The sequence below is a fragment of the Ixodes scapularis genome, unplaced genomic scaffold (genome assembly GCF_016920785.2).
Source record: "Ixodes scapularis isolate PalLabHiFi unplaced genomic scaffold, ASM1692078v2 PGA_scaffold5__190_contigs__length_132052651, whole genome shotgun sequence".
NCBI classification, from domain to species: domain Eukaryota; kingdom Metazoa; phylum Arthropoda; class Arachnida; order Ixodida; family Ixodidae; genus Ixodes; species Ixodes scapularis.
In genome coordinates, this window is record NW_024609880.1 from 90,608,618 (window position 1) to 90,619,224 (window position 10,607).

The following is a 10,607-nucleotide window of genomic DNA, read 5'->3' on the forward strand; positions in this document are numbered from 1 at the left end:
TGAACTGTTGGAGAGGGTCGCTGCGGTCGAACGCAATCTCGCGGCGGTCCCGTTACAAGCACCCCAGAACCCACCCATTGACAACGATAACACAGTAAACTCTGAGCTCTTGGAAATTAGGACCAGGTGTGACGACGCAGAGAACAGGCTTCGACGGTCAAATCTTTTGTTTCTTGGCATCCCAGATTCGCATTCTGAATCTTGGCTTCAATCAGAAGAGAAGATACTAGAGTTCTGTAGGGAGAGGCTTGGACTAACGCTAGATGCCAACAATCTTGAACGATCTCATCGTTTAGGTCGTTTTTGCCCTGAGAAAAACAGACCGATTATTGTAAAGTTTCTGAGGTTCAAAGATAAAACCGCAGTCTTGGCATCGGGATCTAAACTGAAGGGCTCCCAATTTGCTGTCCGAGAAGACTTATCACCCTCTGTTCGATTAGCACGGAGTAAGCTGTTTCAATTCGCAACGCCACAAAACGTCCCATTCAAGATTCGTTTCGATAAACTCCGTATGCTAAACAAATGCTTTGTATATGACGCTGCATCAGACCGTGTAAAAGAATTTTCTGCATAACTACGCTCTGTAATAAGCCCATCCCGTAATGCTCCCAGTTCATTAACACGTACGGTAACAAAAAGTTCGTCATATCACGTTTCTTTCACTAATATTTGCAGCCTCATGCATAAAAGAGAGGAACTGTGCAGTGTTTTGGAAGATAGTAATTCTGATATTGCTGTGCTGACCGAGACATGGTTGAAGCCAGATGTTCGCGATGACGAGCTATTTCCCGATCACCTTAATCTCTGTATCTACCGAAAGGACAGGCCACTCCAACGCGGTGGTGGTGTTCTTATCGGAGTCAAAAGGCATATCACTTCGTTCTGCATGCAGTTACAATGCAGTTTGGAAATTACTTGTGTCTGTCTTTGTTCGGCTATAATTAAAACTGTACTTGTTGTCTGCTACAGACCCCCGAAAAGTGACTCTGCATTCACAAGTGAATTGCATAAAGTCCTATTGGAGATAACTGAACGTTTTCCAAAAGCGAACCTTCTGTTATTCGGAGATTTCAACTTTCCCAACATAAGCTGGTCAAGTCTAACAGCCGATGCATCACGTGATTCTCGCGAGTTTCTGGAACTATGTTTGCTTTTTAATCTAACCCAGGTCGTTTTGAGCCCAACCCGTGGGGATAACATCCTTGACCTTGTACTCACGTCCTCCCCTGATCTTGTTCGATTCGTTACCTACAGCAATGGATTCAGTGACCATAAACTTTTGCACATCTCGCTGTCCCTTCCCATTTTGGTGAAGATGCCTGTCAAAAAGGTGATACGGGACTACGGTAGAGCAGATTTCGTGTCAATGAACAGAAATTTGACCACTTTCTTGCAGTCGTACCAAATCCATTTTAATCTAAGGAGTGTGAATGAGAACTGGATTTTATATAAAAATAAATTGAATGACCTTATTCAGGCATTTGTACCTACTCTGCGGATCCGAAGTGATGGTTGCCAGCCCTGGTATAACAAAAGACTTAAATCACTTGGTAATAAGAAAAAACGCCTCTTTCGCAAAGCAAGACTGACCAGCTGTTCAAATATTTGGGAGGAGTATTATAATTGCCTTAAGGATTATATTCATCTAATAAAAGCTTCAAAGAGAAAATATTTCAATCAGGACCTTCCAACTATCCTTCAGGACAACCCCAAAAAGTTTTGGAATATAATCACGTCAAAAAACAACAATGATATCATTCAACTTGTCGATGAGGGTGGCAACCCAGTTGAGGAAAAAATGTGTTCAGAGGTAATGAATACCTTTTTCGCATCCATCTTCACGGACGAGTGTCCTTTAAATGTGCCTGAGCTACCCGCTGTTCACTACGAGCCCATGGCCCCTATCAACGTTTCATCGGCCGGTATTGCCACTCTTATCGATGGGCTCAAGCTTTCATCATCCTCAGGGTCAGATAACATATCATCGAAGATTCTGAAAAATACTAAGATTGTGTCTAGTGATATTTTGCAACTGATATTTAATCAGTCACTATCCGAAGGTTGCCTCCCATCCGATTGGAAAGTAGGTAGGATTGTTCCAGTCCACAAAAGTGATGATCGTTCCTTGCCTTCTAACTATCGTCCCATTTCACTAACTTCCGTTCCATCTAAACTTCTTGAACATATCATTTATTCGCATATAATGTCACATTTAGATTACAATGACTTCTTCTACCATCACCAACATGGCTTTCGCAAAGGTTACTCTTGTGAGACGCAACTCTTTGAATTTACACATGACCTTCATTGCAGCCTTCAATCCCGCAACGAAACAGACGCAATATTTTTAGACTTCTCCAAGGCATTTGATCGTGTCCCACATATTCGTTTAATCTCTAAACTTTCTCGCCTTCATTTAGACCCCCACGTCTTAATGTGGATACGTAATTTTCTTGACTCGCGAATGCAGTACACAGTCTTAAATGGGTACGAATCTGATTTAATTAATGTCACATCTGGCGTGCCCCAGGGCACAGTCCTTGGGCCTCTTCTTTTTCTAATATTTATTAATGACCTTCCAAATTCTATTTCTTCTCACATACGTATTTTTGCAGACGACTGTGTTCTATATCGCGAGATCACTTCACCTAATGACCGCAAACTCATCCAAAAGGACCTAGATAATATATCTCAGTGGTGTAACACCTGGCTGATGCCACTAAATAAATCTAAATGCAAATTAATCCACTTTTCTCGTAAAAGAGTTCCTTCCTCCTTCCAGTATGTGCTGGGCGACGAGATCATTGAAGAAGTCGATAGGTATAAATATCTCGGTGTCGTACTAACTTCCGATATGACATGGATTAATCACATTAACACAATTTCTTCGGACACAGCAAGGACCCTTGGTTACATCCGGCGTTGCTTGAATGCTGCTCCTCCAAAGCTTAGGAAACTTGCATACGAAACCTTCATTCGACCGAAATTGGAATATGCATCTACAATATGGAATCCGCACCAAAATTACTTAATCACCCGACTGGAAGCAATTCAAAACCGAGCAACCCGCTATATTTTATCAAACTATGACTATAAAAACAGTGTCTCTGCCATGAAAACGAGCCTAAATTTACTAACTCTGGAGGTACGCCGCAAGGTTGCACGTCTTTGCTTACTCCATAAACTTTACCACTACCATCCCACTGTTCGAAGCTCATTCCTGCGCACTCCCGCACGGTCATCTCGTCGGCTCAATAACTCTTACAATTTTCAACGTATATCGGGTTCCAGTAATGCCTTTAACAAATCATTTCTCCCACTAACAATTGTGGACTGGAACAGTCTTCCAGAATCACTCATTACAATAACTGACCCTGTGGTTTTCAAAAGCTCCATCATGTCGTATTTTTCCACACCAAGTTAAGTTTTTTAGCTACGTTGCATGAGAGTGCGTTGTTATGCAATTTTAGCTACGTTGCATGAGTGTGCGTTGTTATGTAATTTTTATGTTGTTGTTTTTTTCATTTCTTGTATAATTTCTTGTGTTGCCCCCTCCTTATGTAATGTCCTCGACAGAGGACCCTTAAGGATTAATAAATGAAATGAAATGAATCAAAGTCAAAGTCAAATTGGACGTTTGAGTGATTTATACAGCGTAAGGTTTGTCTGCCAGTAGGGGCGACACTGGTTTACACTGTAGATGAGCAATTTAGCCAGTGCGGTACAACCGCTAGCCAGGGGTCTTTAACGTGCACCACGCAGTCGTGATACGCGACCGCACGCCGGTACGATGCTGATCGAGATCGAAACGGGCAGGGGTGGGGCTCGAACCCAGGATCCCTGGGTTCTCAGCGCGAGCTTTCGCTCCACGCGCGTCGAGCTGGGTGTGCGCTTCAGCCCACTCGGCCACCGATCCCCCCGCAACGGAATCCAGTGCCGACTTTGTGGCGGAACTACGAACGCTCTCGCGGTCGTGCGACTTTGAAGGATTTTTGGACGAAGCTTTGCGTGATAGGTTTGTCTGCGGTTTACGGCGAGTAGACATACAAAGGGTTTTGTTTGCGGAAGATAAGAAACGTTTGCAAAGGAAAGAGCCTTGGCAACGGAAGCCGCAACAAAAAAATGTCGCGGAAGTTCAAAGGACAGAAGGAAACTTTTCAGGCGTGCATAAATTTTACGCGACAAGGAAACCACTCCAGAAACAAGTTTCAACGAAACCGAGCGGCACAGAAGGGAAACCGCCCTCAAGCATTGCTTCCGATGTGGATCGCCGAAGCACATGAGCAGAAAGGACACATCCAGCGGATATGTCAAGCTGATAAGCGTGCAAACGAGTCGAACCGCAGAAAGAAGTTGAAAGTTCTGAGTAGAGCGTCTGACGTGGCACTGAACGGAGTCGCGTGTCCAGAGCAAAAACCGATAAACGTCCGCGTCATCGTCAACGAAACACCCCTCGAGAAGGAGCTCGACACGAGAGCGGCGGTGTCTGTAATATCGGCAAAGCGGCAACAGCGATTGTTTCCTCCTCTGCAGCTGACAGCTAGCTACGATGTTGTGCCTCCGGACGTACGCTGGAGCACTTGTGGAACCGAAAGGTGTTGTGGACGTAACAGTCCAACACAACGGGCAAATACATGTCCTGCCGTTGTATGTTATCGAGCAGGGAGGGCCACCGCTCCTGGGCCGACAGTGGCTTCAGCGTTTGCGCTTGGACTGGAACACTATCTTCACGTGCAACAAGCTTTCCTCGGCGCTCGGAACGACTGAAAAGGGAGCCAAAACCGAAGTAAGCAAACATTTTGAGCAAGTATAGTAACCTCTTTAAAGAAGAGCTTGGATGCATAAAGGGAGAGAAAGCCGAGGTCTTTCTGAAGGAAGACGCTCGCCCGAGTTTCCTAAAAGCACGGAGTGTACCATTTGCCCTTGTCCCTGCAGTTGAAAAAGAACTGAAAAGAATGGAGGCTATGGCGGTCGTCACCCCAATCCAGACATGTACAGCTGCAACGGAAAAAGAGTAGCACAAGTGACCGATGACCGGAGCGGCAAAATCACGACACGCGGCGCTATTGTTCCCGAGCGCGCCGATAGCGAGAGTGACAGTCACGTTCCATGCCCCAACGCGGGGGCGGCCGGCAGAAAGCAGCCCGTCTTAAACCCGCATTTTAAATCCTATCTTATCTCTTAATTTTATGCCGGCCACCCCCAGGCTGAGATACACAACGTGACTGGCACTCTCGCTATCGGCGCGCTCGGGAACAATAGCGCCGCGTGTCGCGATTTTGCCGCTCCGGTCCTCGGTCACTTGTGCTACTCTTTTTCCGTTGCAGCTGTACAAATTACTCAAAAAAGGTAGTTAAGTTACTGAGTATCGACGCCAAAAGTAGTTGGAGTAGAGTAGAAATTACACATTTGTAATAGTAATTGAGTAAACTACTAACTACTGTAAAAAAGTAGCGAATTACTTTCGAAGTTACTTTCGAAGTTACTTTTTATGTTTTTGTGGCAGCAAAATGAACATAACTTTTGATCAGTGAAAAACCCTGCGAGCCGGAAATAAATGCCGTCATTTTATGACTTCCAAAATAGTTTATTCGCTCGCCGAAGCAATTGTCTTTCACAGTTCTTATCGGAGAGTTTTCCTCTTTTCCTTCTAATGACGTCCTCGGTCAAGCTAAAAAGGCGTTCCACCGTGGCGCTGGATGCAAAGACAGCGCTCAATTTCAGAAGCAGGCTGTGCAGGGTCGGGTAAGCGAGTGTCGGCTTCTTTGGTGTCCATGACGAAACATGTAAGGCTTGCCTCGGCTGGAAGGTCTTTTATAACAAACTCTCATGTTGTTTTCTTTTTTTCTTTGGCAAGTTGAGATTGTTATGACTGGCCCCTCTTTATTCTCACGACGTTCGGAGATTTCGCCGAGCGAGTGCACCTGACCGTCGAGGGATCAAGTCTCGCGCCACGACGATGAGATCATCCGGACGACTCCGCTTCTTGTTGCAATGTTATAGCTACGCCACTGAAAAAAAGAAAAAAAAAATTGCTCTCGCCGTTGACGTTGGGTCCAACAAAAGGATCTCCCAAGGGTGACTCGAAATCCCCCGCAGGGGGCACCTGTGAAAGCAGGTGTTTGGAGAGTGGCGTCTCCACGGACCCCGAGCCCCGCAGGGCGCGCCTGCACCTTAGGTGCTAGGTGCTTGGGGAGTAGCATCACCACGGACCCCAGCCACGTGGGCCACCATACCCGCACGCAGGGGGCACCTGCCTTGGTAGGTGCTTGGTGAGTGGCGCCACCGCGAACCCCGAGCTATGTGGGTTTACTCACCCACGCCTGGCTGTGCGTGGCTTAACCCGTGTCCGGGGAAAAGGGGACCCTGGTGGTTGAGCTGAGCCCGGGGTATGTTTGGACCCTTCGGGGCCCCCGGGCGAGGCAATACACCGCTTCGACCTCTGCTTCTCGTAGACGGGTGTCCTGGCTTGGCCCGACCAGGATGATTCAGTCAGTCGCCTCTTCTACCCTCTTCTTCCTTCTTTCACTTTTCCTCCCACCTCTTTCTCTTTTCTTCTACACTCTCTTCCTTCCTTTTTCACCTTCTTAGGCGGCAAGGGCCAACCTTGAGTGGAAACAGGTCCTGTCCCTGCAACCACACTAGGGTATAGTGCCCGGGCAGCACTGGTGGAGTAATTGTGTCAGCCAAGCCTTTCTTGTTATGGCACATTACCTACCCCCTTGTTGGGCTCCGTGGTGGGCGGTGCACCCGGGCACTGAAGTTTCTTCCCCATCTCTATGGGTCTGCAAACTAAAAAACCTTCTGATCGGGCCCCGAAAAGGGTCCGCACCGAAGTACCGCTCCAGTCTGAAAAGTCATTTGTTTCTGAAAAATTTCCAAGGTTTCTTGTTCTTCATTCTGAAAATGAAAAGCCACTGGGCAAACTGTCTCCCTTCCTTGTAGCTAAGGCTCTAGAGGGAGTTGTTGGCAAAAACTTCAATGCAAAGAAAATGGCGTCTGGAGACCTCCTTGTAGAAATCAGTACAAAGCAGCAGAGTGATGCCCTCTTGGGTCTCAACTCTGTGTCAGACTATAAAGTCAGTGTCGCCCCTCACCGGAAACTGAACACCGTCCAAGGAGTAATCTCCGAAGATGACCTACTAGACACATCTGACACAGAGCTGGTGGAGGGCCTCTCTAGCCAAGGAGTTGTCGCTGCACGACGAATCACAATTCGTCGTGATGGCACAGAACACAAGACAAAGCACATAGTCCTAACATTTGAGTCCGCCACACTTCCAGAGGCCGTGAAAGCTGGCTATCTCCACTGCAAGGTTCGGCCCTATGTGCCTAATCCTCGAAGGTGTTTCAAATGCCAGAGGTTTGGCCATGGTTCCCAGCAATGCCGTGGAAAAGCCACTTGTGCGAAATGTGCCAAGAATGACCACCTCACAGACACTTGCACCAACGACGCACACTGTGTGAACTGTGGTGATCCCCACCCTGCATATTCTCGATCCTGCAGAACGTGGAAGGAGGAGAAGGAGATACTTACACTCAAAGTCAAGGAAAACCTCTCCTACCCAGAGGCACGCCGTCGCTTTGGATTCTTGCGTAAAGGCAGTTTTGCGCAGGTGGTGCAGCGGGGACCTGCACCACTGATGGTAGCAGCGGCCACCCAGACATCCTTTCTGGACTATGGGAGGCCACTGCAGTCCCCCACGCCCCAGCTGAAGATTCAGCTTCCGGGGCGGGCAATTTCAGCTGGGCGGTCCACCGACCTTCCCAGCCAGAGTGCGGACCTTCGCACTCCAACGGGACAACAGCCTTCATTCTCTCAGGCTGTTTCCCAAACCCAGGATGGGCCGGTGGCTACCGCAACCGTCCCTCCTCCGCAGTCTCCTTCCAGGGAGAAGGGCCGACGCTCTCGCCCACGCTCCCTGGAGAGAGCATCATCGAAGGAGCGGCATGGCTCTCGTGCCGCTCCTGCAGCGCCTAAGGGGCAGGAACGGATGGACCTGGGTGACGCCTCACCCAGCACCTCCTCTGCCCCTTTGGCTGGTCGTGGGCGGGGCATGGCGCCCCGTTCCCCAAGCGCAAACAAACCTAGAGGAAAAGCCTCGCCTCAGGAAACTGGGGCCATGGATGAGTGTAGGGAAGTCTCCACTCGTGCGCCTGACCAGGACGACATGGAGTAGCAGACTTCTAAGGGTAAACACAAAAGTAAAAAACCTGTGATCCCTCCAACGTGACATTGTAAATTAATCTTTGCCACATGCGGCAGCTTTAAGGCTTTTATTTATTTTCCCAGTGTTTCTTCTTTATTCGTATTTTAACTCCTTTTTAAAACGATGACCAATTTTCATTTTATGCAGTGGAACTGCCGGGGCCTAATCAGAAATATAGATGATGTAAATTATGTTATGGACGAGCTGAGACCCATTGCACTCAGCCTGCAAGAAACACATTTAAATAACACTCATACACATTCTTTACGTCGGCGCCAAGTTTTTAGAAAAGATAGACTCTCCCCTAACATGTCCGGAGGAGTGGCACTAGTGGTAAAGAGTGGTGTTGCTTGCTCGGAGGTCCACCTTTCTACGCCTTTAGAGGCTGTAGCGGTGCGCCTTCTTGTTGACCGTTTGATCACTGTAGTTGCTCTTTATTTGCCACCGCACTCTCCACTGCATATCAGTGAACTTGAGTTACTTGTAAAACAATTACCTCAACCTTTTTTTTTAATTTTAGGCGATTTTAATGCCCACCACCCTTTGTGGGGTAGTTCTCGCCAGGATTCACGCGGAGGTGTCATAGAGCGGTTTTTATTATCATCTGGGTTGTGTCTTTTTAATGGGGGGAACCCACATTTTTTAGTGCAGCTCATCAATCATTTACATCTATTGACCTTTCTATATCATCACCAATTTTACTTCCATGCTTTTCATGGAAAGTTTTAAATAACCCTTTTGGGAGTGATCATTTCCCTATTGTTTTAGAAAGCACGATGCCAATTCCTTCTATTCCGACACGACTTCCAGGGTGGAAATTGGAAAAGGCTGATTGGTCTCTTTTTTGTTTGGAGGCTTTTATTCATTCATCTGTTCTTGTAAATATGAGCCCCGAAGATGCCACGCTGTACGTTACTGAAGCGATTATAGATTCCGCATCACATAGCATTCCACAGACTTCTGGACGACTCCCCAAAAAGTGCAAGCCGTGGTGGAACAATGACTGCACCACAACACGAAAATCGCAAAACAAGGCGTGGTGCATCTTTAGACGATATCCCAATCCACAGAATCTGCTTGAATTCAAGAAAAGCAGAGCCAAAGCTCGCTGGGTGCGAAGGCAAGCTAAAGGCAGTTCTTGGAAAAAGTATGTCACATCTCTGAGTAGTTTTGTTTCATCAAAGGAAGTGTGGGATCATCTTCGGAAGATTAGGGGAGACTATCGGTCTTTCAGGATACCCCTTTTTCCATCAGCAACATCCCTTAAGGAGCAAGCAAATGTTCTTTGTGAACACTTCCAGGAAGTCTCTAACTCAGCCAACTACAGTGAATCCTTTAAGAGGTTTAGAGCAACAGCAGAAAAACAAGCTATTTCTTTTTCTGGTGCCCAGGGTGTTCCTTATAACAAGCCATTTACACGGTGTGAGCTTGAGTTGGCTCTTGGTGTCAAAAAAGAATCTGCAGCTGGGCCGGATAGGATTCAATACGAGATGCTAAGGAGACTATCGCCTGAATCTTTAAACAGTTTGCTCACCTTTTTTAATTTATTGTGGGATGCTGCTTGTTTTCCTGACTGCTGGAGAATGGCACACATAATTCCTCTACTGAAACCCAGCAAAGACCCCTCCTTACCGACGAGCTATCGCCCGATTGCATTGACAAGCTGCCTGGGCAAAACCTATGAGAGACTTATTAATCGCCGTCTTGTCCACTTCTTAGAGGCAGACGGTGTGTTTGATAGGAATCAGTGCGGCTTCCGAGCGGGCCGCTCCACGGTTGACCACCATGTCCGCCTGGAAACTTCTATTCGGGAAGCATTTGTCCATCGCCAGCATTGTCTTTCTGTCTTCTTTGACCTACAAAAGGCTTACGACACGACTTGGAGATATGGAATCCTTCGAGACTTGTACTCGTATGGTGTCCGAGGTCGCATGCTTCGCTGCATTCAAAGTTTCTTGACGGGTTGGACCTTCCAAGTGCGTTTGGGCTCCATCCTTTCGGATGTCTTTCTCCAGGAGAACGGCGTCCCTCAGGGTGGAGTACTAAGCGTTACACTTTTTGCCGTGAAGATTAATAGTCTGGCTATGGTTATACCACCATCTGTATCCTATTCAATGTATGTTGACGATGTGTAGATATCATTTTCCTCTTGTAACCTGTCCAGCTGTGAACGGCAATTGCAGCTCACTATCAATAAGATGAGCAGGTGGGCTGATCAAAATGGCTTCAGGTTCTCTCCCGAAAAGTCAATCTGTGTTCCCTTTTCACTCCGCCGTGGCCTGTCTCCAGATCCAGTGTTCCACTTGAATGACGTTGCTATATCTGTAAAGGAAGAACACAAATTTTTAGGAATAATATTTGATAAAAAACTCACTTTTATACCATACTTGAAAGATT